Here is a 27,007-nt window from a genome sequence, read left to right on the forward strand (position 1 = left end):
TCACAAAACCTGAGTTTCAGTTTCATTCCTATAAAATGAGGATAATCATTCCTTTCCTATGTCTCTCACAGTGTTGTTGTGAAGGCCATAGGTGGAAAACATTCTTTAAATTCTAAAGTTCCATACAACTGCAAAGATTTATATTTGCTAGAGATCAGATACCTTTCCTCCCATTTCCTAAACGCCACTCTGCCACTGCACAGAATACAAAAGGTTGACTCACAGTAAATACTAAAACAAAGAAACAAAAAAAATCATGCAGCTATAGAGCAAATATTGTGATGGAATGATCTCACTTTGCAACAAACAATGGGACAGTCCTAGTCCTATACAGTTGGAGTTCCAAAGCCCAGCTAGTTGCATGTTATTGTCAAGGCCTGCATTCAGAAAACTTCAACATTTACCTTTATTTTATTATTATTTTTTTTATAACTTAACCCACTGTTTCTTAGCTGATTAGCACAGACATAAACCAGAAAAGACTTCTCTGTGACCTCAGAAGTTTGAACAAATAATACTCCATCCAGGCTGTAATTACACAAGAGATATAACAAAGACAAATGTGGACCATTTGTAATAACCTCTGAATGTTGATATGAAACTGTTCACGTCCAGCTGATTTCTATAGAGAGTAAAATAAAAAGGAATCAAAATATTATGTACTAGTAATATGAGGTAAGACTCTTAAGAAGTATAATTCAACTTCTATTACTGATGGAAATGCTCTAGGAATAGAAAAAAAACGGAGAAAACTGCATTGTTAAAGACCTTAAGTCCTTCAGAGCTGCCTTAAATCCTTTTTATAACAAGACAGGACATAAACCAATGCAGATAGACACACATTAAAATATGTCCAGAATTCTTCCCTGCACATATTTTTAGTGTATTTCTACCTGGCCAAAAGGAATACAGAATTAGAAAAAGTGGCTGATGAAATAAATCTCCACAAGGGAACCAAATAATCATTTAGTCCAATAACTGAAGACAAACATTAAAAGAAGGTGCTTTTTTGGTTTGTTGTACCTCTATTGCTCTTCACTGCCCCCCACCCCCCCACCATAATAGTAGTTTTAGGGGCTTATCTTCTACTTCTCTTTGTTTTACGCGTCACTGTCATACTCTGCATAACTGAAATGGCCACTGGGACTGGGAATGCAGGGGAATTCTGAAATGAAATCTATAAGAACTACTTATACAACTCTTAATCACCCAATTTAATTGACCTTTCAAATAAATGTCTAGGATTAGGGGAAGAGTTACTTAAATTTAGACTCAGCAGCATGATGAACTATATTATGCAGTCATTTAAATAAATGAAAAATATTTATAATATAATGTAAGGGAGAGTTAGTATAATTCAAAATATGATTAAACATTATCTGAAATCTATGTACAAGCAGAAGGTAAACTGTAGTAACATATGGGGATTGTGGCCATGTGTTTACTGAAAACATTACCTTTAATACTATTTTGGAATTGCATTTAAAAACATTAATGTTGCTTTTTTTTCAGTCTGAAAAATGGTTGTTCAGCTGCCATTTTGATCCCCATAAAAAAGAAGAAGAATCCAGGACCTCTTCAACGTTTGATTTAATGTAGATTTTTTATTTTCTAATACACTCTGAAAGATTTTGTATTCACACTGTTTAATGTTTTTCTCTGAATGATGTCCAAACTAGTTGCGGCGAGCAGGAGCTACTCTTTGTTGTGATGCACAGGCTTCTCAATGTGGTGGCTTCTCCTGTTGCGGAGCGTGGGCTATAGGCATGCCAGCTTCAGTAGTTGCAGCATGCAGGCTCAGTAGTTGTGACATGTGGGCTCTAGGGCACACGAACTTCAGTAGTTGTGGCTCGAGGGCTCTAGAGCGCAGGCTCAGTAGTTGTGGCGCACAGGCTTAGTTGCTCTGTGGCGTGTGGGATCTTCCCGGACCAGGGATCGAACCCGTGTTCCCTGCATTGGCTGGCGGATTCTTAACCACTCTGCCACCAGGGAAGTCCTGCCTGAATTTAACAACTATTTAATCTATTTCTCTTGAATACTTTACTAAGCTCTTAAGAGGTACATATGTAATAAGTTTTTTGGTAATATGCACCATGATATCTTTCCATTTCATTTAAATTTGATTTTTAAAACACTATGGAAAGTGCTGATGAAGAGAGAAACCAGAGCAACAGTGAAAGAAACCGATAAATTGCTCTTATGTTCCTGAAAATCATGCATTTTCAGATTCAGTCAAAATGTAGTGAGAGCCTATGTACCATAACAGGCAGCACACCTGACCCATTGAATGACTTTTCACTCAACTTCCCAGACTCTATGCCATTGGATTATTTGCTCCATTCTACAAATGGGCACACTGGGGCTGAGAGAGGTTCAGTCATTGACAAAAGTCACAGAGCTGGTGAGGGGCTGGAATTTAACTCCAGTCTTCTGATTTCAGATCTAGGGCTCTTTTGATCAGAGCTTGCTCTAATATATTGAATTTGATAAATTCATCCTTTTTACATAAATAGGTTTTTCTTTTAAATTCAAGTAATATTCCACAAAATAATCACATCTCAAAGTGAATAAATATAAAACTACATATGAGAAAGGCATATTTCTATTACAAAATAGATGGTAGGACTAGAAAAATGAGGTAGCTAAGATGGTAATATAATCACAAAGGACTCTGATAGAACTATTTGATTCTTAAATCAAGGTATGCCAGAGTGAGTGTAATGTTACCTGACCCACAGGTTGTAGAGTAGTTTCTACCTGGCCAACATAAGTCTGGGCATGATTTCTTAGCTCTGCTAGTTATTGTAGGACTCCAGGCAGACAGATTAAAATAGGGATCTCCTGTCTAAGTAGGGAAAATGGTACTGCTCAAAGGGGTGAGATGAGTGCCTTCTCACTAGATGGGGCTTCTTGGAGCCATGAGGACTGGGCTGTTAGTTCAGTGGCCTAGTGCTTTGGACAGGCATGAGAACAGGAGGAGGATTCAAGGATTCAAGCCAATCCAATAAAAACAGGAAATAAAATATTAGTATGAGATGGTAGATTAAAAAAAAAAATACCCCAGAGGACCAGTGGGTAGGACAACTGGGTTTTAGTTCTGGGCCTTTCACTAAGGAGGTGGGTAAGTTTGGATACATTACGTGACCATTTTGGACTTCTATTTTTCATATGTAAAATGATGAAATTGAATTACGTGATCTACTATCTCTCCCAACTCCCATCTCTCTCCTTATGTTGTATTTTGCCAGGAATTCCTAATTTTCCAGTAGATCCAAAGATTCAGGACTGAGGGAAATCTAAAGCCTTTGCTCACTGGGGCATTTCAAGGCTCTGGGGAAAAGCATCTGCTTCAAATACTGATAGGCAATTTTTCTTTACTCATGACAATCCTGGTTTGATTGGATCATCAGTAACATTTTGAAAGAATTGGAAATTTTATAAACTTTTCCTCAAGATGGGCTCAAGAAATGCTTAAAATAAACAAATATCATGGAGCTGGAGAAATCAAAAGGACAACTAGTAAAAAGAGACCTTCTATAGATAAGACTGGACTCAAGTCAGGCAGAAGTCCTTGGAAGAAGATATAGGGGTGAGTGGAAACCAGAGAAGGATTCATTCATTTATTCAACATACTGGATACGTACCAAATTCAAGACTCTGTGCTGGTTAGTTAAGACATAATATTCGATTACAGATACTGTTTTCAAGGACTTTTATGTTCAGAGGTGACATAAAAATATACATAACTAACAGTAATACAGGGTAGAAAACATTGTTTCACTAGAAATAGAAGTAAAGATAAAAGTGCCACTATGATCACAATGATGAAGGCACAACACCTTCTGATGAACAAAGATGTCAGGAAATGGCATTTGAACCAAAAGTGCAGTAAAAGCTCACTGAAAGGAATCTAGGTAAAGGAGGTGAAAGACAGATGCAACTATAAACCATAGAGAGTAAACGTACTAATTCTGGGCCACTTAAAACTCTTTAGGATCCAACCCAGGGCAGGAACCCTCTGATCTCCCTGGCACCTTGGATCCAGCCTGCCATCCTTGGATCCTGAACTGTACTGTGAATGCAAGCAGAGCTTCTGTTTGTTTGCTTGTTTTTTTTGTTTTGTTTTTGTTTTTTTAAATTTATTTTTATTTTTGGCTGCCTTGGGTCTTTATTGCTGCGTGCAGGCTTTTCTCTAGTTGCAGCGAGCGGGGGCTACTCTTCCTTGCGGTGCGTGGGCTTCTCATTGGGTGGCTTCTCTTGTTACAGAGCTCAGGCTCTAGGCACGCGAGCTTCAGTAGTTGTGGCACTCGGGCTCAGTAGTTGTGGCTCACAGGCTCTAGAGTGCAAGCTCAGTAGGTGTGGCTCATGGGCTTAGTTGCTCCGCGGCATGTGGGATCTTCCCGGGCCAGGGCTCAAACCTGTGTCCCCTGCATTGGCAGGCAGATTCTTAAACACTGCGCCACCAGGGAAGCCCAGAGCTTCTGTTTTGAGATCATCTGGCTATTTTGATCAGGTGAGTATACTACAGTTTTATGAAAGAAAGTTATTAATCTTTGCAATGATGTATTGAAGTGGTTAAAAGTTTAGAGCTGTCAAATTCTAACATACCTCAGGATTAGGTTTGAAGGAAGGCTTCCTTTTTTCCAGTTGTCTAAAGATGGAGCCAGATGCAGGGTGATTTAGTAGTAAGAGCCCAGGACTCAGAGCCAAGTCCCAGCTCCAGACCTCACTCAGGGTAAGACTTGATCACATCACTTATCACTTTGAGCCTTAGGTTCATTATCTGTAAATGGGGTTTATAGAACTGCTCTGTCTACCCTACTAGATTCTTATAAAAACCAAATTAAATAAGGTTTTAAGTTAGTACTTTCGTCTTCCTTAATAGCAGGCATGTGTTGTGTTCATCTTTATCTCTTTAACCCCTAACCCTTAACGTTGCATATACCAGACCCTTGACCAATCATGTTCCATTGTGTTGTGTTGCCCTTTAAATAAACCACATCAGGCCCCTGCTATGCCCTGGCTTGGGAGTGTGGATTTGACTGTCCCAGTGGCTATTTATCCCTTTGGTCCATCACACCTGATCAAGGTGATCTTCTCTGATGAAGTACAGTGTAGTCGTTTTTTTTTTTTTTTTTTTACAGTGTAGTCTTCCATTATATCATGCTGTTTTCCTGTGGTCACCATTCATCAACACAGTGTCATTTGTCATATAAAAGGATTTGCTATTCAAGAGCCTGGGGTCTGTTCTGTGTTAGCTAACAGTTATCCACCATGGGACGGCTAACAATACCACTCAGCGGGAAATCATGCTTTAAATGATTTGTTTTATTTTAGTCATGTCATCCTGTGTAGCTCTGCATTGCTTTATCTGGGCTATGGAAATACTTTTGAGTGTGAGTGGTCAGAATCAAGCAGTGTTCTCTCACTTCATCGAATGTGGCACATATTCTCTCCGGAAAATCCTACGGACATTTTGCAGACCTGCTTATCTCAGGAAGACTGAAGTTTTTAGAAGGCTGCTCTTCCTATTTAGGGGTAAGTGGCAAGGGGAGGAAATGTTTGCTACTGTTTGGATTGTGTTTTCTTAGCTTGGCAAAGGATTAGAACTTAATGGGATTGATTAATGACTCACACACGGGAGACAAGGTCCAGTAGTTTGGGCTGAATGAGGCTGAGTGCCTATTTTGTTTTTCACTCTCCCAGGACCTTTAGCAACTGTAAAGTATCCACTTCCCCAGTTTACTCTTGGGGGTAGATTAGACCGAGAAGAAATGTATTTTGAGTAGACTTCAACGTACCTTATCTGCAGCTCTCTGGGGAATGTCACCTCCAAGAGAATGATATGTCTGATTTCATAGAGACAATGGGGTTGAGCACTTAAACTCTTCTGAAATGGCTTTCCGAAATTATCTCATTTGATTTTATGAGATTTGCTTCCAGAACTTTTCATTTGGGAAGGTTAGACTATCAGACTGACTTGGTGGAGAAGTCAGCACCTTAGCAAGAAGATAAGACTCAGGATATAAGTGCCCAGAGGTCTGGCAGCACTCACCAGCCTGGCATGCCCTATTATAGTGGCTGGGCGTGTTTCTGTCCACCTTTCCACAGCCCCTTCCCAGCTGAAGTGCAAGTCCCTTAAGAGTAGAAACCAGATCTTACCCATATTTTGGTTCATCTGTTGATAGTGTTTCAATGTGTTAGCTGCTGCTGCTAATGAGTGTTTTCCTTATTAATGTATACATGTATGCAACAAATAATTGGACATATTCTAGGCAATAAGGTTACGGATGTGAGCCAAACCAAGCTCCCTACCTTCATGGAGTTTGCTTTCTAATGGTGGAGAAAGCCTTCCATGAACAATCAAATTAATATTCAATCTTGTATCAGGTTGCTATGAGTGTGATAAAAAAAAATGAAGCAGATTAAAGGCATAGAGAGTCACAAGGGGCACTGTTTTAGATCAGGCAGCCAGGAAAGGTCATTCAGAGGAAGTGACATTTGAGCAGGGGCCTGAGTGGAGAAAGGAAGGGAGCCACGTCGATATGTACCTAGGAAAAGTGCTTTCCAGACGGAAGGACAGAGCAAGTACAAAGGTGGTATAGGACTGTGGTTAAGAAAATGGTCTCTGGAGTTTGGCTGACTAGGTTCAAATTCTGGCTCCTCCATTTATACCTCTGCATGAAATAATTATGATGACAATTGTTGGTGTTCTTTCAGTACTCACCACACATCAGTTACAATGCTAAATCTTCTACATAAGCTTTCCTGTTGAATTCTCACATGAACCCCACAAAAGCAGTACTATTATGGATCCTATTCTACCAACAAAGAAATGAGGCAAAAAGAGGTTAGTGAATAGTGGAGCCAGGATTCAATCCCTGCAGTTTGACTGGAGAGACAGTAGTTTTAAAACAAAATAAAATGTGGGATGAGCATAGCCAGATGTGGGAAAATTGGAACACTTGCCCTTCATTATGTCTCTCTCTCCTGCCAGTGACCTCTTTTCTTCCAACACTGCCTTGGGCCTTCTGAACTGGTTTGGGAGTGGTGTACCCATATGCATTATACCATCTCTTTTTCTGGACTTTTCTACACAGAAATTATTCCTGGTTCCCACACCTTGGGAACAGCCATCCTGGTCTTAGTATAAACTGTCAAATTAAGTTCAGCAAAAGTGCCAGTGGGAATTGTGATTTAGCAGAAATAGCAGGAAATGATAAGTCTTGGCTTTGCAAGTAACCAGCTGTGTGACCTAGGTCAAGCAACTGGATCTCTGAGCCTCAGTTTCCTCCTACATAAAATGAATTGGTACTATTTCTACTCTCTTCTCACCTAATATTAAATATTATTTCTCCTATAGAAATCAAATGAGGTCACACGTGGTAAAGTAAAATGTAAGCTTTATTCGAGGACAGCATATTGTTGTACATATGCAAACACATCCTGTGATGTTTAATTTCTTGATTATTAGAATATGTTACTGGGACAAACTTCTGGCCTTTTTTCATATATCTGTTTCTGATGTCATACTTTACCACTCCTTCCAATTCTTCAAATTTCATTGCTCAGAACAATGAAAATTGGACTTTCGCCAACAATTTACTTTAAAATATTCGCTTCTCTAAAAACTAAAAATTAGAGCAGTTTGTACCTTTTGGAATTGAAGCTATTTGACTCTATAATATCAGACATATGTATTTATTTTGTTGTACAGAAAAATCTCTGTTAACCAGAATGCTAAGAGGATTAAGAGGTTTTAAATAACTTATTCCTGGTTAACTAAAAGGCAAAAATGCATTAGAAACCCCTTTCTTTTTTTATACTGGAGACAATATTTTTGAAATACATCATTTACTTCTCTGATTTAGGAAGTAGAGCCCAATGAGGATAACCAAATCTCTGCGTGTATATGTGTGTGTGCTTGTGTGCGTATGAAGGCAGGGGGTGGGGAGAGAGAGAGAGAGATTATTATTATATTTTGGAGAACAGAATTGACACTTTGAACTTCTCTGTTCAGTGTACAACACTATATATACAGTCACAGGCAACGTAAGAAATTGAATTAACGAAGAAATAACCTTTAGAACATCACTTAGAATAATGAAGACTCATTACAAATTAAAAAGACGTTAATAATAAAATCTACATAGTGGTTAAGGGCTTAGGCTCAAAGCCAGTCCACTTGGGTTGGAATCCTGGCTTGGTTACTTAGTAGCTCTGTGGCTCTGGATAAGTTACTTAACTTCTCTGGGTCCCTAATGTTCTCATCTGTAAAATTAAGATAATAATAATAATACCTACTTCATAGAGTTATTCAAGTAAAGGCAGTACCTGATGCATAGTAAGTGCCCTATAAACATTAGAATTATTTCTGCGTTGTTGGTGGTGAGCACTTAACTATGTCTTTAACATACTAATCCACAACAACTCTGTGAAGCAGGTACTATTATTATCTTTATTTTACAGACGAGAAAATTAAATAGATGAAATGAGTAACTTGCCTAAGGCCACTTAGCTAGTACCAATGTGGCTGAGAACCCATCCCACACCTGTCTGGCTCCAAATCCATGGTCCTAACCTCCATCCTTAGCCACTTTGGTCACATATTTCCTGATCTCAATCCTTCTTATCACCTATCCTATTTTTCGTTATTTACCTTTGTTCTCAGGGTTAGAATAAACAAAGCATTTATGAAATGGAATGGCACTGAAAAATCAAAATTGAGATCTGATAGTTTGACTGCACTTAATGAGGTTTTGGGGCATTATTTGTTAGTGAACATGGTCATTTAAATAAATCACATATTGGGAGTGGCCTTGAATAAATTATTTTAAAATTAATATTTCTTTTGCATCAAACCTACTAAAGTCATCACAAGCCTCACCTAGAGCAATTTTATTCTGTTTGGCTTTGGGATGCTTGGAAAATTTTTTTCAGTTAATGTTCTGTCTTAGAATGTATTCTTCCAGAGGTCCAGGTTAAACTCTCAATGGTACCTAGAACACCCACTTGGGTGCATATTTACATTATTTGACGTGGGCGATGGATTGCTTGACAGATGTACCCTGTGAAGATGCGAGGATGGGGTGAAGAAAGGTATGCATGATCAAGTCTGTCTTTTCCAGTAACAGTAATGGGTCATGGCTGCATTTTGAAGGGAAAGGGAAAATTACTTTTCCAACCCAGAGTATAAAACTATGACTCATGCTGGAATTGTTCCAGAATGCTGGTCAAATTATCCAGATTGACAACTAAAGCTTAAAGATCTTGGGAAGACAATGTAGAGAGCTGAAATGCAGGGACAGACACATGGGAAGCTTAGATTCATTGGAAAAACATGAACTGGTTTGAGAAAAAGAATAAGCAAAGCAGAGTGTATAACATTAAAAAAAAAAAATCAAAGAAATGCCTTTAAAATAACTTTCCTGATCTCCTTAGATAATGCTAGGAACTCCAAACTCCCTACCCAGCAAATTAATGGGATATCCAAAGAAAACCAATCCCTCCTTGTAAACAAAGTGGAAATTTCCTTCTTTCCAAAAGGGCCCCAGTCCCAGCCATAGAGGAAGCAAGGAGACGAAAACACATTTCTGCCTGAAATGACCTCCTATTTTAAGAAAAAACAACAGCCTCAAAAGAAGGAAAGGAAAAACAAAGTTCCACCCAGAAGGAAATTGTATGTAAACAGCCCAAAGGGAGACCAAGACTGAGAGGGCTGGAATACTGAAATAAGCAACGAGCAAATGCCTCTGACATTGTCATTAGCCTCTGACAATATCAGAATCTGAGCTTTGAGACAACTGCTTTGTGATTGAAAAAAAAGCGTTGGGGTAAGGGAGGATCTGGACAAAAGCAAGCTGGTTGAAAGGTCCCTTCTGAAGCCGTGGAAAGTTTGATCTTTGAAGTTTGCCTACTTTTTCAGGACTCTGCTAGTGTGCAACCTGGGGGAGCTCAGCAACCACAAAGTGCTGGCTATAATTTTCTGCAATTTGTCACATGCCCTCTTCAAGCCCTGGTGAGATGGTTTTCTTTTGTTTTTAAGCTGCGAATGGTAACAAGGTAATTCAGGCAAGATAAGAGCAAACTGGAACCTTCCTTCAGTTCCTCTAAGCCTGGAAGCTATGCTAGCCCATTGGTGTATTTTAATTTTATTTTTTTCTGCACATGTATTCGGTTTGGCCCACACAGCACTCATTTTCCCCTCTCTTTTTGGATCCAACATTCAAAAATCAAGAGATTCCAAGTCAAAATCGGATTTCTATTTACTCTTGAAAAATCTGGTCACACGGGTCCCAGATTCCTGTGGGGTAACATCTGAAGCTGAATACCTGCTGCCCCTGCTCACATGGAGCCTCCACAGGACACCCTGATAGTCACCATTGTGCTGGCTCTACTCAGTTCTGTCACCTCTTTGCCCCACCCACGGAAACTTGTGTTGGGTTCTAAACTTATCCATAGACATTTTTAGGAGTATCCGCAGTCTAATCCAGGACTGCAGCAGCCTGCTAAGAAGGATTCTAAGGCCGGCTGGGCTTGGCACAGGAGTTACGATTAGTTGTTGATATTCTCTTTGGCCACAGAGGGAGTGGGTGGCAGCACAGATGCCATGTATTTGTCCTCTCTGATTAGCTACATCTCTGGTTTAAGCCTGTATCTTGCCTTTAAACAGGACCCAGGCTGCTTCTCAGTGCACTCTCTCCATAAACATTCTTGAAACCCAGTAGTGTTCATCTCATCTCAAAACCTCTAAACAAAACCTTATGGAATCTCATTGACTCTCTTGAAATTTCATTATTCCCACCTCCTTTCATAGGCCCTCAGCCACTTTACAAGCAGCTCCTGGTATAATTCAAACAGAGCTCCAAATAAGTGAAAGAGAAAGCACTGATAACTTGTTTTAAGATGATATGTGCTATGGTTTCTATCTATCTATCTATCTATCTATCTATCTATCTATCTATCTATCTATCTACCTATCTATCTACCCATCCATTTAGACTCCTAGCTGCCTGCCATAGGACTCTGGCCTGCAGGTATTCTCTCTTCTTCTCTAAGTGGCTTTTCACATCCTCACCATGGCTCTCTATCTACTGTCCCTTGGCCAACCTCTACAATTAATGGAGGCCAGTACCTAACCAAACCTTTCACACAAAATGGCCCACTAGAAGTCCAGGGGTGGGAATCTCGGTGAGCTGCTTTTAAAAGACCTCTGACCCTTAAATGAAACCTCTTTGGTGCTTTTATGGACTCTGTTGTTGGACCCACAAAGACCCTTAAGAATAATGCCTGGAGCCAGCTGGTCCCTGCCATCATTGAAACCCAAAGGGAGGAGCCCCACAGGCGAGGAACTGCTCGCTAGATGTCTTGAAGTTGCTTGTATTTCAAAAGAATTCAGCTTACCACCACTGTGGCTTTTAGCCTCTCTAATAAAGCAGGTTTTAAAAAGCTAAAAACGTAATCTGCCTTTTAAATCTTCTCTTCCTGCTGAGTCTAAATGGGGTTGCAGCAAAATGCCTGGCCAGCATTAGAGTTCTCTGAAGCCAATCAACTGAAATAGGTTTGCTTGGGGGATTTGAAATATATTTGAAAACACTGCAGGGGTGGCGCAAAATAACTGAACAGAGGTGAATTACATGAAAGGAAGAAGCAGGTGGAGGTTTATAAAACTAAAGAATCACTTGTATATTTTGGAAACATCAGTAATTGAGACGGGGATGCTGACCTTAGAAGTTCATCTATCTGATCATAAAAATGGTTTTCATTTGGCATTAAAAGAAGATTGTGATAATGAACAAGGCTTCAAATACACAGCCCGGAATAGCCAAGGTTGTGTAAAATCCTTGAAGAAATACCTTTGTATCCAAAGAGAAGCTGAGGCTAAAACAGGTCACAGGCAAGGACGGGCATTACTGTGATGTTTTCTCAGCAGCTTTGAGTAGGGCAGCGTCATACATTTTCTTCATCCTATTGAAAATGTGGAGTACCCTGAGAGTTGATTTTTTGGTAACACAAACTCTAGTTTGCTCTTGTATCCCATGGAAAAAAGAAAATCAAGGTAAGAATTGCCACAGCAAAATCACTATAGATAAACTGTATTTTTTGTGAAGACAAAATTAAGATTGTGGCATGCGACACATTGTACTCAATAATTTCCTGAAAGGTAACGTACCTATGGATCAAAGTCATTTAGAATAAGGATGACTCATAGAGTAATAAATGTAAACTATGGGTTATCCAACAACATGCAAATTTTCTGATAGGGCAAATTTGGGTGACTGCCCCCTGCCAAGGGACATCTCTCTAAGGCCTTAAGAGAGGAACGAGACCAGTTTTCCGGTAAGTTTGCAGGTTGGATGACAGGAGTTGTCTTACAATTTTACTTGGCCAAAGTGAGTTCTATACTTAAGGAAGAGGATAATTTAGCAGTGCAAAATACTCTGAAAATAATACATTTCTCTGCAAGAGGGTCTTTAATGTTGCTTTTCCTATATTTTCCTATACTTTGACTCTGTATGGAATATATAGAGAGTGGACAAAGTTGCCAGAAGTTCTTGTTCACTTTGTTGGATGATGGTACGGGGGTACAAACTTGAAAATGCAACTTTTGCCAGCACACAATTGCTTATTACCCTTTGAAGGCCAACATGTGTGCTGAAAGAAATGCCTCAGAACACTTGAGAAGGTGGATGCATATGAGTAAATTGCAAGAGTTTGAAGCATTGGTTTGGATAAGAATGGAAAAATTCAGTTACTTAGCCAAGGCAGTTCCAAACAACTTTGATCTGGATATCTCAGGAGAATGAGCTTGTGCCGTCCCAGCATTTTCTGGTTTTGGCTGGGAAAGCATATAGTAAAGAAATAAATACAAAATAAAACCCAAAGTTTTTAATGGGTTTTTAGAACTTCCACTTCTGGCTACAAATGGGAGACAAAAGGCAAATAGATATTGTTTTAAAAATGCTAAGCCAGGCCTTTTCTAACCTCAAGAAAACATTGGGGTTTGATTAGGTTCAGATTTGGGGCAAGTTTCAGGACAGTGTTTGTTCTAGCAACTTCCTCCCCATCTCTGTGGAAAGTGTTGGTCTGCTGTGGTTCTGGAAGCCATGCTCTGAAGGCTCTAGTCTGGGGCATCATGAGACAGGCTCCAAAATCTGTCATTTGTGCCTCTGCCCACGCTTCCTTCAGTGTGTTCCCTGGAGCCAGGCCTCCCCAACTGCATGAGCCTTTTCATGACTAAGCAGAGCCCAGACCTCTTCTTGTCTCAGCGCTTTATGGTAGAATCTCTCTGTTTACCTCCCATCTCCAGGCATCTCTTGTGTTAATCCATCCCTGGTGCCTCAGATGAGCATTTGTTCCATTTCTGCCTTCAGTTGAGCTTCATTTCACTTCTCTATCTAAGCTGCCCTTTGGATTCAGGGATATTTCTTATGTTCAGTCAGCAGGTACTTTTGGTTGTATTATTCATTTAGCTCTGGAAATCCACTTCTATCTGGGAGATATTTTCTAGAAGGAAAGATATTGATGTCTCCTGTGAAATAAAAGGAGGACAGAGAGGAAATTAATATGTTGTGAAAATCAAAAATGCTCCAGGCTTGGTTGAGAAGCTTAGTCAAGGATCTCATTTAGTCTTGATATCAATATAATATATAACATATTGTTGTAAATATCAAAAGGGATAATTCATGTAAGATACTCAGAACACAGCCTGGCACATAGTAAGGAGTCAATAAATTTGAGTTATAATGATTATTTTTTAACTTTTTTCCTAGAAAGGAAGGGACTCATTAATCTGTTCATTTCAGTCAGGATCTCCTAAATTGGCTTGCTATTTATACGGCTCCATAAATGTTTGCTGAACATGACTGAGTGAATGGACTCTTGCCAGAAGTATCTTGCTACTGTTGCTGACTTTCTGGTTAACTAGATATAATTTGCCAGATTAATTTATTCCCCTTTAGAAAACCATAGTTTTGAAGAAGAATCTGACATCAAAATGGTTGAGATAAGACAAAAATTTCCCCCTTATTTCATCTTTGTTTATTTTTCTTCACCTTATGTTATTATCCCTGAATTCTAATGAGCCATATACTTCTTATGCTTGGATGAAATATAAATACACTACTTAGATATAACTGTTTGATAAACCCAACCAGGGAATGCAATGTTTTGCAGACACAGAGACTAGGTTGAAATCAAGCCATGGGAATAAAAAAGTAAGAGTGTGAGAAAATAGAATATTGCCTGAAAAACATTATGATTGAGGAAGCCAATACAGGCAAATACTGCAGGAACAGCAAGGATTTGGAATGCATTTTTTAGCTGTAACTGGGGCAACATAGAATAATGGAAAAGCTCAAATCTCTAGCATTTACTCCAAATCTTATCCAGTTTTCTCATCTGTGAAGTGAAAAAGTCATGTAGTTGAACTTCATAACTTCCTAACCCTAATATCGTATGATTTTATTTAATAATAATAATTTACATGTATAGATTTTTCACCCTTTGAAAACTCTTTTACATTGTCCTATTAAATATAGGGCTACTACACTAGTAGGTGCACATAAATTATTTGATAAAGAAGAAATACAAAGGCCCAAATCTATATATTACTATAAAAAATGTGATGCACCTAAATCTGTTGAATAACTTGTCAATCACAATGTCAAAAATAAATTTAACTTATTATTTAGCCACCCAGGATGTTAGAATGGAAGAGGCTCAGAAACCACGGAGTCACCTTCTTTATCATAGATGATGAAAAGTAAAAGAACAGGCTCAAGGTCACTTGGCTTCTGGTTGAGATCTCTGAACTCCCAATAGGCTATTCTTTACTCAACATCAATGTCACTGAATTGATTGCTAAATTGATTATACCAACAGTCCCATGCAACTCAGACAATCTTCTGAGCAAAATAGAGACATATAAGTAGTGAAAGATATTAAAAGTCAGAGAAGGAAGAAATTTTGCTAGAAAAATGTCTGAGAAACTTAAGTGATTTCTGCTTAGTATCATTTTATCTTACAAAGATGTTGGCTCATTTGTCACCTACAATCGAAAAAGAGCTAGTCTCTAATGTTATTTTTGCTTTTTTTTCCCTTCAAATCTACTGTTGGAATGTTTAGTGTTTACATCTTTACCTATACTCTCCTGAACATATGTGGTGTCTCACTTTGTAAAACCAATAACAGAATTCTATATCTCCTAATAAATTAAATGTTAAATATAGAAGCTTTTTTTTAAAACTAATGTTATACCAGTTTTGAATTTATCCTCAAGAGTGGAATGCCAGGGATCAGAACTTTTTAATCCTTAATTTATTTTTGTGCTAGAAAACTAACATAGTTTTATGTACTGACATCTAAAGTTTGAATGGCACATTAGCATAATTTTCAAGATTTCAACATGAACACCTATTTTATATATTTTTTAGAAAGAGTGCAAAATTACTTCTCTTTTTGGGTATGATAAATTCCTACTGCAGCATGGAATTTCTGTTAAAAAATCTTTTGTAGAATTCATATGCTAAATATCAAACTAGGTAAGTGTCAAACTTTGTAGAAATATAAGGAAATTAGTGCTTTCAATTTTATTAGCACATAGAAGCAGGAATCCTGTGGCACACATTTGAATACTAAAAAATTTACAGTGGTGTTAAAGTAAGAGGCATTTATCAAAACTCTGGGATATACAAATCATTAGGCTAGGAACTTGAGCTACTTCTTCCCCTTAAAGGTTTATCATCTAATATAGATCAAGGGTCAAAAACATCTTCTGTAAAGGGGCAGATGGTAAATATTTTTGGCTTTGCAGGCCATATAATCTCTGTTGTCAACTACTGTAGAATGAAAGTAGCCATTGACAATACACAAAAGATGAGAGTCACCATGTTCTAATAAAACTTTATAAATGGACACATATTTGAATTTTGTATTTTATTTTCATGTGTTACAAAATATTATTCTTGCTTTGATTTTTTTCAACCATTTAAAAATGTGAAAACTATTCTTAGTTTGTGGGCCACACAAAAATAGGCAGTGGGCCAAATTCGGCCTGTGGGCCACAGTTTACTGAGCCCTGTAGTAGATGTGCAGACAAAATAAAATAGAACACAGGGACTAGTATGCTATGATGGAGGAAACATATACTATGGGACTACAAAATGGGACAAATTAGAAAAGACTGTAATTCTAACATTTTTATGGAAATAATCATTTTGCTTTCATATTTCTTTGAAATGAGATTTACATAAGGTAAAATTAACTTCTTAGAAATTAACAATTGAGTGGCATTTAGAATATCCACAGTGTTGTGCAACTGCCACCTTTATACAGTTCCAAAATTTCTTCACCCCAGAAGGAATCCCTGTCCCCATTAAGCAGCTGCTCCTCATTCCTCTCTTCTCCCAGCCCCTGGCAACCACCAATCTGCTCCCTGTCTCTATGGATTTACCTGTTCTGGATATTTCATATACATGGAATCATACAATATGTGATCTTTTCTGTCTGGCTTCTTTTACTTAGCCTTTCTAGGTTTATCCACATTGTAGCACGCATATATCAGTACTTCATTTTTTATGGACGAATGATATTCCATTGCCTGTATGTATCATGACTTGTTTATCCATTCATCAGTTGATGGATTTTTGGGCTATTTCCACATTTTAGTTAGTTTGAATAATGCTGCTATGAACAAGTTTGTACATGTATTTGTTTGAGTACCTAAGTTCAATTTTTGGGGGGTATTTACCCAGGAGTAGAATTGATTGATCATACAATAATTCTATGTTTAACTTTATGAGTTAAACTTTATTATCAAATTGTTTTCCACAGCAGTTGAACCATTTTATATCACCCCCAGTAAGGTATATCCTCACTAACACTTGTTATTTCTGTTTTTTTTAAATTATAGCCATCCTAGTGGCTGTGAAGCAGTATCTCATTATGGTTTTGACTTGCATTTCTCTAATCATTAATGATGTTGATCATCTTTTCATGTGCTTATTGGCCATTTGTATATCTTCTTTGGAGTAATGTCTGTTAATGTCAATTTTTAATGCCCATTTAAAAATTGAATTGTTTATCTTCTTGTTGTTGAGTTGTAAGAGTTCTTTATATATTCTGGATATCAGACCCTTATCAGATATATGGTTTGCAAATATCTTCTCCCATTCTATAGGTTGTCTTTTGATTTTCTTGATAATGTCCTTTGATACACAAAGGTCTTTGATTTTGATGAAGTCCAATTTTTCATATCTTTCAAACTTAGGTGCATCATACTGTTCAAATCTCCAATTTTTATAGCTTAAATTATTAATAAAAATCATAAAGACCAAATTACTAAATTTTATATCCTTATCTAGTTAGGATCTAAGAGAACATCAATGGCATCACAATAACTAATATTTACTGACCATTTGCTGTATGCCAGGCTCTGTGCTAAGTATGTGATACACAGTATCTTATTTAATTCTCACAGCACCAACCACTAGGCATGGAGAAGTCAAGTGTCCTGGGCAAGGTCACACAGTTATTGCATAGAAGAGGCAGCATCAAACCCAGGCAGTTTGGTTTTACCACCTCATAACTTTTTCAAAAATGTTTTTGAATGTCCATTTGCATATGAAGAAGAGGCTAATGTTATCATTATGTCTTTGGTTGACATGTAGGGGAATAGGAAATTGAGTTTGGCATTTCAAAAACATCGGATTAAGGGAGGACCAAATTGTACCAGATCTCTCAGGTAATTTGATAGTAAGAAAAAGCTCTGATTATGTCATTTCTTTGTTCAAATTGTTTCCATAAATAGACAATGTCTTCTGAATAATAAGCAAACAAAAACCAGCATTAATGAAATATAGTATGTGGCAGTGCTTTCAAATATGTTATTTTGTTAGAACTCTATAAGTAAGTATTGATATTTCAATTTTGCTAAAGAACCAGTTTTTAAAATGTTAGATTTGTCCACGAGGCCCATCTCTCCAAACTATTCAGCATATTCACAGGTTTCTATGATCTCAAAGGATCATTATATCTTTATATTCTCTACTCCCATTAGCATGAGTCAAGGAAGACTAGACTTTCTCTTATGCTCCCATGGCTTTGTTTTCTGTGTCTCTTCTGTGGGCAGTTGTCATTCTCCTGTGTCTACCTATTCTTCAATGCTTAAGTGAAACATCAGTTCATCCTTCAGGTCTTCTCTGATCCTCCCAACAAGAATTCTCTTTCTCTCTTCTGAGACTTCATGACATGCTCTGTCTTTAGACTCCTATTACTGACTGCATTTGTATGATCAGAGGTGGATTTTCTCTCTTCTACTGGACCAAAGTCTCCTAAATTCTGAATCTTATTTTAACCCCATTGGTGCCCTTCTCAACATCTGATCCAGTCTCTTGCCTTTAATGGTTCACTAGAAATAAGAAATACCTCATCAACTGGAGCCAGGCTCTAGCCTAAACATTGGAATTCAGTTCTCATTAGTAAGAGCTATCATCAGTGCAGTTTAAGAGAATGATTGTTATAATTGAGTACAGTGTATTTTGAAAACGTTTGTATTAAAATACGGGGTACTCCAGACTTCAGACAATACTACAAAGCTACAGTAATTAAAAGAGCATGGTATTGGCACAAAAGCAGACATATGGATCAATGGAACACAATAGAGAGCACACCTATGGTCAGTTAATCTTCAACAAAGGAGACAAGAATATACAATAGGGAAAAGATAGTCTCTTCAGCAAGTGGTGTTGGGAAAGCTTGACAGCTGCATGTAAATCAATGAAGTTAGAACATACCCTCAAACCATATGCAAAAATAAACTCAAAAATGGCTTAAAGACTTAAATATAAGACATGACACCATAAAGCTAGAAGAGAACATAGGCAAAACATTCTCTAACATAAATTGTACCAATGTTTTCTTAGGTCAGTCTCCCAAGGCAATAGAAATAAAAGCAAAAAGAAACAAATGCAATCTAATCAAATTTATAAACTTTTGTGCAGTAAAGGAAACCATAAACAAAATGAAAAGACAACCTACAGACTGGGAGAAAATATTTGCAAATGATATGACCAACAAGGGCTTAACTTCCAAAATAAATTGTACAAACAGCTCATACAATTCAATAACAACAACAACAAAAAACCCAATCAAAAATAAGCAGAAGACCTAAATAGACATTTCTCCAAAGAAGACATACAGATGGCCAATAGGCACATGACAAGATGCTCATTACCACTAATTATTAAAGAAATGTAAATCAAAACTACAATGAGGTATCACCTCACACCGGTCAGAATGGCCATCATTAAAAAGTCTACAAATAACAAACACTGGAGAAGGTGTGGAGAAAAGGGAACCCTCCTACACTGTTGGTAGGAATGGAAATTGCTACAGCCACTATGGAAAACAGTATGGAGGTTCCTCAAAAAACTAAAAATAGAGTTGCCATATGATCTAGCAATCCCACTGCTGGGCATATATCTGGAAAAAACTATAATTCAAAAACATATAGGTACCCTTATGTTCACAGCAGCACTATTTACAATAGCCAAGACATGGAAGCAACCTACATGTCAATCGACAGATGAATGGATAAAGAAGATGTGATATATGTATGTGTGTGTGTGTGTGTGTGTGTATATATATATATATATATATATATAATGGAATATTACTCAGCCATAAAAAAGAATAAATGCCATTTGCAGCTAATGGATGGACCTAGAGATTGTCATACTGAGTGAAGTAAGTCAGAAAGAGAAAGACAAATACCATATGATATCACATATGTGAAATCTAAAATACAACACAAGTGAACTTATCTACAAAACAGAAACAGACTCACAGACATAGAGAACAGATTTGTGGATGTCAAGGGGGAGGGGGTTGGGAGAGGGATGGATTGGGAGTTTGGATTAGCAGATGCAAACTATTATATATAGAATGGATAAACAACAAGGTCCTACTGTATAGCACAGGGACCTATATTCAGTATCCTGTAATAAATCATAATGGAGAAGAATATGAAAAAGAATATATATATATATGTATAACTGAATAATTTTCTGTACAACAGAAATTAACACAACATTGTAAATCAACTATACTTCAATAAAATAAAAAATATTCGGTATTCATTCATTCAGTCACTCAACTATTTGTTGAATATGAATAAAACAGCAAATTCCTATTTAATGAAGCTTACAATCGTGTGTGTGTGTGTGTGTGTGTGTGTCTATGTGTGTGTGTGTGTGAGAGAGAGAGAGAGAGAGAGTGCTAACATAAAAAAATAAACATATGTCAGTTAGTAGTAAGTGCTTGAATATAAAGAAAACCAGGTGCAGGGTTACAGAATGATGCTGGGAACTGGGTGATGGGGAGTCTGGTCAGGAAAGCCCTTTTTGATAAGAAGACATTTGAGAAGTATAAAGGAAGTAAGGGACTTAACTGTGGATACCTGGGGAAGGACATTTCAGGCAGAGAAAGAGTTCAAGGACTTGAGGCAGAAAGCTGGTTGTGCTAGAGGGGTGGGAGATGAGGTCAGAAAGGTAGGGGGAGGCCATGCTGTGAGGGTTTTGTAGGTTGTGATAAGGAGTCTGGAGATAACCACAAATGGGCAGGAAAACTACGGGGTGGTTTTGAACAGAAGAGTGACATGATTTACCTGATGTTAAAGGATCATATAGGCTGCTGTGTCTGATTTCTTCATTGACTGTGTCTCCTCAATGGCAGGGGATGCCTTGCTTATCTTTTTGTCCCCAGTCACTAGTACAATCAGAGTCCTATTTAGTATTCATTAAATAAGTGCTCACTGGATAAACGTTTACAAGAAACACTGACTGTTGGAAGGGCTGTGAAAGAGCTTAAAATAGAAAAGTTTCCTGAGTTATCACAACTCCAATAATACAATTTACTTCAGCAAAACATTCTAAGGCCTTTTGTATTTATTTATTCAGTGGAGAGTTGTTTTTCTTTTTCTCAATATTAATGCCCAAACTAAGGCTTTTCCTGCAATAGCTGAGAAAGTTACACCTTTTCTTCATAAGAGTCTTATATAATTATAATGCTACACAAGTTTTGAATACTGGGCCAAGGGAAATACACTGGGTTCTAATCTTGGCTCTGTAATTCATTAGCTGTGGGACCTTTGAATGTGAAATAGTCACACATCCATTTGTTTGTGAAACACCTATTTGTTGAACACCCACTCACTGTCCTTGAAGTCAAGATGCTCACAGTCTGAGCAAGACAGATGTAGACAAAGATAAAGAACCCAGGGCAGTGAGCTGGCTGTGGTGGAGGTATGCATGGAGTGCTTTGAGATTAACCATCTTATCTCAAGTTCACCAGGAAGCTAAGAGAGAAGGGAATCCAAGGCAGGGGCATGTGCAAATCGCTGATCATATAGAAGAACATGGTGTGTGCAGGGAATTGAAAGGCATTTGGGAGGTGGCTGGAATAGAGTAGCAGAGGATAGGTCACTTTTCTCTGCCAGCATCTCTTGGGGAAGTCACACCTTACCCATTCCAAGTGGGCTTTGTGTGTTTTTTGTCACTGTGCCAGGTTCGTGTGTTGTCACTGTGCCAGGCTTGCTGGCCACAGGATTGGACAAGTCATCTAGGATGACCATTCATAGTGACTTAGCCTCCTGGACCCAGGCAATTTTCCCCTCAGTTTTATTGAGAAATAATTGACTTATACCACTGTATACATTTAGGGCATATAGCGTGATGGTTTGATTTACATATATTGTGAAATGATTACCACAATAGGGTCAGCTTACATCCATCTTCTCATATAGATACAATAAAAAGAAGAAAAGATAAAAGGAAAAAAATGTTCTCCTTGTGATAAGAACTCGTAGGATTTACCCTCTAACAACTTTCCTATATATCACAGAGCAGCCTTAGTTATTGTCATCATGTTGTTGACATTACACCCCTAGTACTTCTCTAACTTATAACCGGAAATTTGTACTTTTTGACCACCTTCCTCCAGTTTCCCCTGCTCCCACCCTCCGCCTCTGTAACTACAAATCTGATCTCTTTTCTATAAATTTGGTGTGGGTTTTTTTGTTTGTTTGTTTTGGTTTTTTGTTTAGTTTCTTTTTTTAGATTCCACATATAAGTGAGATCATATAGTATTTATCTTTCTCTATCTGACTTATTTCACTTAGCATAATGCCTTCAAGTCCATCCATATTGCCATTTTTTTATAGCTGAATAATATTCCATTGTATGTATATACGCCAACTTCTTTACCCATTTATCCGTCAATGGACACTTAGGTTGTTTCCATGTCTTGGCTATTGCAAGCTATGCTGCTATGAACATGGGGGTGCAGATATCTTTTCAAGTTAGTGTTTACATTTCCTTCGGATATAGTCCCAGAACTGGAGTTTCCGGATCACACAGTGGTTCTATTCTTAATTTTTTTAGAATTCTTCGTACCGTTTTCCATAGTGGCTGTACCAAGATACATTCCCATCAACAGTGCACAAGAGTTCCCTTTTCTCAACATTCATGCCAGTGTCTGTTATCTCTTGTCTTTTTGATGATGGCCATTCTAACAGGAGTGAGGTGTTATTATGGCTTTAATTTGCATTTCCCTAATGACTAGTGATGTTAAGCATCTTTTCAATTATCTGTGGGCTTTTTGTATATCTTTTTTGGAGAAATGGTGATTCAGGTCCCTTGTCCATTTAAAAAATTGGGTTATTTGGTTTTTTGTTGTTGTTGTTGTTATTGAGTTGAATGAGTTATTTTCTTTTTTAAGATTTTTTTGATGTGGATCATTTTTAAAGTCTTTATTGAATTTGTTACAATATTGTTTCGTTTTATGTTTTGGTTTTTTGGCCCTGAGGCATGTGGGATCTTAGCTCCCCAATCAGGGATCGAACCCACACTCCCTGCATTGGAAGGCAAAGTCTTAACCACTGGACCACCAGGGAAGTCCCTGAATGAGTTCTTTATATATTTTTGATATTAACCCCTTATCAGATATATGGTTTGCAAATATTTTTTCCCATCTGTACGTTGTCTTTTCACTTTGTTGTTGGCTTCTTTTGCTGGGCAGAAGCTTTTTAATCTGATGTAGTCCCATCTGTTTATTTTTTTATTTTGTTGCTTGTGCTTTATGTGTCAGATCCAAAAACTTATTACCAAGACCCATGATGAGGAGCTTTAGTTCCATGTTTCCTTCTAGGTCTTTCATGGTTGTAGGTCTTACATTTAAGTCTTTAATCCATTTTGGGTTAATTTTTATGAATGGTATAAGATGGGGGTCAAGTTTCATTCTTTCACATATGGATATTCAATTATCCAGGCACTATTATTGAAAAGACTGTCTTTTCTCCATTGCGTATTCCTGGCTCCTTTGTCAAATGTTAGTTGACCATACAGTCAACTTGGGTTTATTTCTGGGCTCTCAATTCTGTTCTATTGGTCTACTGACCTGTTTTTATGCCAGTACCATATTGTTTTGATGACTATAACTTTATAGTATAGTTTGAAATCAGGAAGTGTGGTGCCTCCTGCTTCGTTCTTCCTTCTCAGGATTTCTTGGTTATTTGGAGTCTTTTGTGGTTCCATATAAATTTTTGGAGTGTTTTTTTTTTCCTACTTCTATAAAAAATACCAACTGAAGTCTTGATAGGGATTGCATTGATGGCTTCTTGTAGTATTGATATTTTAACAACATTCATTCTTCCAATCCATGAACGTGAAATACCTTTCCATTTATTTGTGTCTTCTTCAATTTCTTTCATTAATGTCTTGTAGTTTTCAGAGTAGAGAGCTTTCATCTTCTTATTTAAATTTATTCCTAAGTATTTTATTGTTTTTGATGCTATTGTAAACAAAATTTCTTTCTTTTTTTTTTTTTTTCCAGAAAATTTGTTGTCAGGTGTAACAGTCCTGTGAAATTCACTTAAGGACACTGGGGGAGAGTATCTCTTCCTTCTGATGAAGAGTTGTAAGAATATGAGTTTGGGTGTGACTATAGTTGTGTTTTTGTCCAAAAGGTGAGAACTTGTTGGAGAATTAATCACAGCACTGAAGGAAGGAAGTTTAAGAAATAGGGATGTATATTTATATCTCTGTCTATCTGTGTGTGTCTCTGTATGTTCTATCTATTATCTATCCATCCAGAGAGAGAGAGAGAGAGAGAGAGAAAGGACAGAGAGAGAGAGAAAATGACATAAGTTGAGCTTCTGGGTCCAGCCAAGATGAAATCATCCATGTCTGCAGGTTTCCTAGATTTATGAATCAATAAAAGTCCCCTTTTAATTCTTGATAGCTTAAATTATATATCTGTTACTTGTAGCTAAAAGACTTCTGATGAAAACCACAGTTGTAGAAGACAAGACTACAGAATTACCTTCAGTTTTCTAATTTAAAAAACTTGGGACATTGGTTGGTATCTGACAAAAGCAGTTTATTGTCAGGACACCACTGTTCTGAGTTAATAACTGGGACACTTCTCACTGAAGACACCTCTGGGGTCTATATTCATTCTTTTTCAGATTTTGGCTTATTTCTGCAATCCTTTCCATGTCCCCTTTCTCCTTTGCTTATGCATAATTTTTATTTCCTCTGCTTGTACATAGTCTTCAGTATACGTAAGGTTGCCCCAAATACAAGTACATCAGCAACTTTAATATGTCCATCTGACTTCCTCTCTACTCTTCATTTAAATAAAACATTATCAAGCCCCCATTATGTGCCAGGTACTCTTCCATGTGCTAGGCATACAGTGATAAACAATATAGGCAAGGTCCTTGCCCTAATGAAATGTACTTTTTGATGAGAGAAAAGGTCAATAAGCAAGCAAAGACACTAATAAATAAGATAGATTGTGATAAGGCCTATGATGGGAAATAACAGGAACTGAATAGAGAATAAATGGGGGTGCAAATCACTTCTGATGGATGATCAGTGAAGGCCCTTCCTGTAAAGGTGACATTTAAATTAAAAATGATTTCAAAATAAGCATTGCAAAGAGTTGAAGGCAGAATATTCCAGCCAGAGGGACTAGCAAGTGCAAAGTCCCTGAGACAGAGAGAGCTTGATGGGCTCCAAGTACTAACAGAAGGTCAGTGTGGCTAAAGGGATTGGTATGAGTCAGGTTGGAGAGGGATGCAAATTTCAGATCATGCAAAGCCTTGGAAATCAGTACAATGAGCTCTTTTTTTTTTTACTTTAATAAACAGAATTATTATTTGTAGTATTTACACACATACTCTTCCATGGTAATGTTAAAGTTACCATTTTCTTCAAATGCCCCTCAAAATAACACACTCTGCCTTCCTAAATAAATCTTGGAGGGGAAATTCACTGAAAGTGATCTGCTCATGACTGGGTCCCATGTCTCTCTCTTAACTTTTTCTTTTATAACATCTTTACTGGAGTATAATTGCTTTACAATGGTGTGTTGGTTTCTGCTGTATAACAAAGTGAATCAGCTGTACATGTACATATACCCCCATATCCCCTCCCTCCTGCGTCTCCCTCCCACCCTCCCTATCCCACCCCTCTAGGTGGACACAAAGCGCTGAGCTGATCTCCTGTACTATGCAGCTGCTTCCCACTAGCTATCTATTTTATATTTGGTAGTGTATATATATCCATGCCACTCTCTCACTTTGCCCCAGCTTACCCTTTCCCCTCCCTCTGTCCTCAAGTCCATTCTCTATGTTTGTGCCTTTATTCCTGTCCTGCCCCTAGGTTCTTCAGAATTTTTTTTTTGATTTACTATATATGTGTTAGCATATGGTATTTGTTTTTCTCTTTCTGACTTACTTCACTCTGTATGACACACTCTAGGTCCATACACCTCACTACAAGTAAGTCAATTTTGTTTCTTTTTATGGCTGAGTAATATTCCATTGTATATATGTGCCACATCTTCTTTATCCATTCATCTGTCAATGGACACTTAGGTTGCTTCCATGTCCTGGCTATTGTAAATAGAGCTGCAATGAGCATTGCATTACATGACTCTTTTTGAATTATGGTTTTCTCAGGGCATATGCCCAGTATTGGGATTGCTGGGTCGTATGGTAGTTCTATTTCTAGTTTTTAAAGGAACCTCCATACTGTTCTCCATAGTGGCTGTATCAATTTACATTCCCACCAACAGTGCAAGAGGGTTCCCTTTTCTTTACACCCTCTCCAGCATTTATTGCTTGTAGATTTTTTGATGATGGCCATTCTGACCAGTGTTAGGTGATACCTTATTGTAGTTTTTTTTTTTTTTTTTTTTTCCTTATTGTAGTTTTGATTTGTGTTTCTCTAATGATTGGTGATGCTGAGCATCCTTTCACATGTTTGTTGGCAATCTGTATATCTTCTTTGGAGAAATGTCTATTTAGGTCTTCTGCCCATTTTTGGATTGGGTTGGTTGTTTCTTTGTTATTGAGCTGCATGAGCTGCTTGTAAATTTTGGAGATTAATCCTTTGTCAGTTTCTTTGTTTGCAAATATTTTCTCCCATTCTGAGGGTTGTCCTTTCGCCTTGTTTATGGTTTCCTTTGCTGTGCAAAAGCTTTGAAGTTTCATTAGGTCCCATTTGTTTATTTTTGTTTTTATTTCCATTTCTCTAGGAGGTGGGTCAAAAAGGATCTTGCTATGATTTATGTCATAGAGTGTTCTGCCTATATTTTCCTCTAAGAGTTTGATAGTGTCTGGCCTTACATTTAGGTCTTTAATCCATTTTGAGTTTATTTTTGTGTATGGTGTTAGGGAGTGCTCTAATTTCATTCTTTTATATGTAGCTGTCCAGTTTTCTCAGCACCACCTATTGAAGAGGGTATCTTTTCTCCATTGTATATTCTTGCCTCCTTTAACAAAGATAAGGTGACCCTACGTGCGTGGGGTTATCTCTGGGCTTTCTATCCTGTTCCATTGATCTATATTTCTGTTTTTATGCCAGTACTATACTGTCTTGATTACTGTAGCTTTGTAGTATAGTCTGAAGTCAGGGAGCCTGATTCCTCCAGCTTCATTTTC

General features: G+C 37.7%; 1 long non-coding RNA gene across 1 annotated transcript in view; it reads right to left on the bottom strand.

Moving 5' to 3' along the window:
- Positions 1 to 1,596: 1,596 nt before the first annotated feature.
- The window catches only part of LOC125965405 (uncharacterized), a 128,857-nt gene continuing 103,446 nt past the window's right edge, over positions 1,597 to 27,007 (bottom strand). The window contains exons 3-4 of the long non-coding RNA XR_007479240.1: positions 13,297 to 13,531; positions 1,597 to 11,967 (exon numbers count right to left, since the gene is read on the bottom strand). This is a non-coding gene — a long non-coding RNA (uncharacterized LOC125965405). The remainder of the gene's footprint in view (positions 11,968 to 13,296; positions 13,532 to 27,007) is intronic.

Source organism: Orcinus orca, chromosome 9, assembly GCF_937001465.1.
Source record: "Orcinus orca chromosome 9, mOrcOrc1.1, whole genome shotgun sequence".
NCBI lineage: Eukaryota > Metazoa > Chordata > Mammalia > Artiodactyla > Delphinidae > Orcinus > Orcinus orca.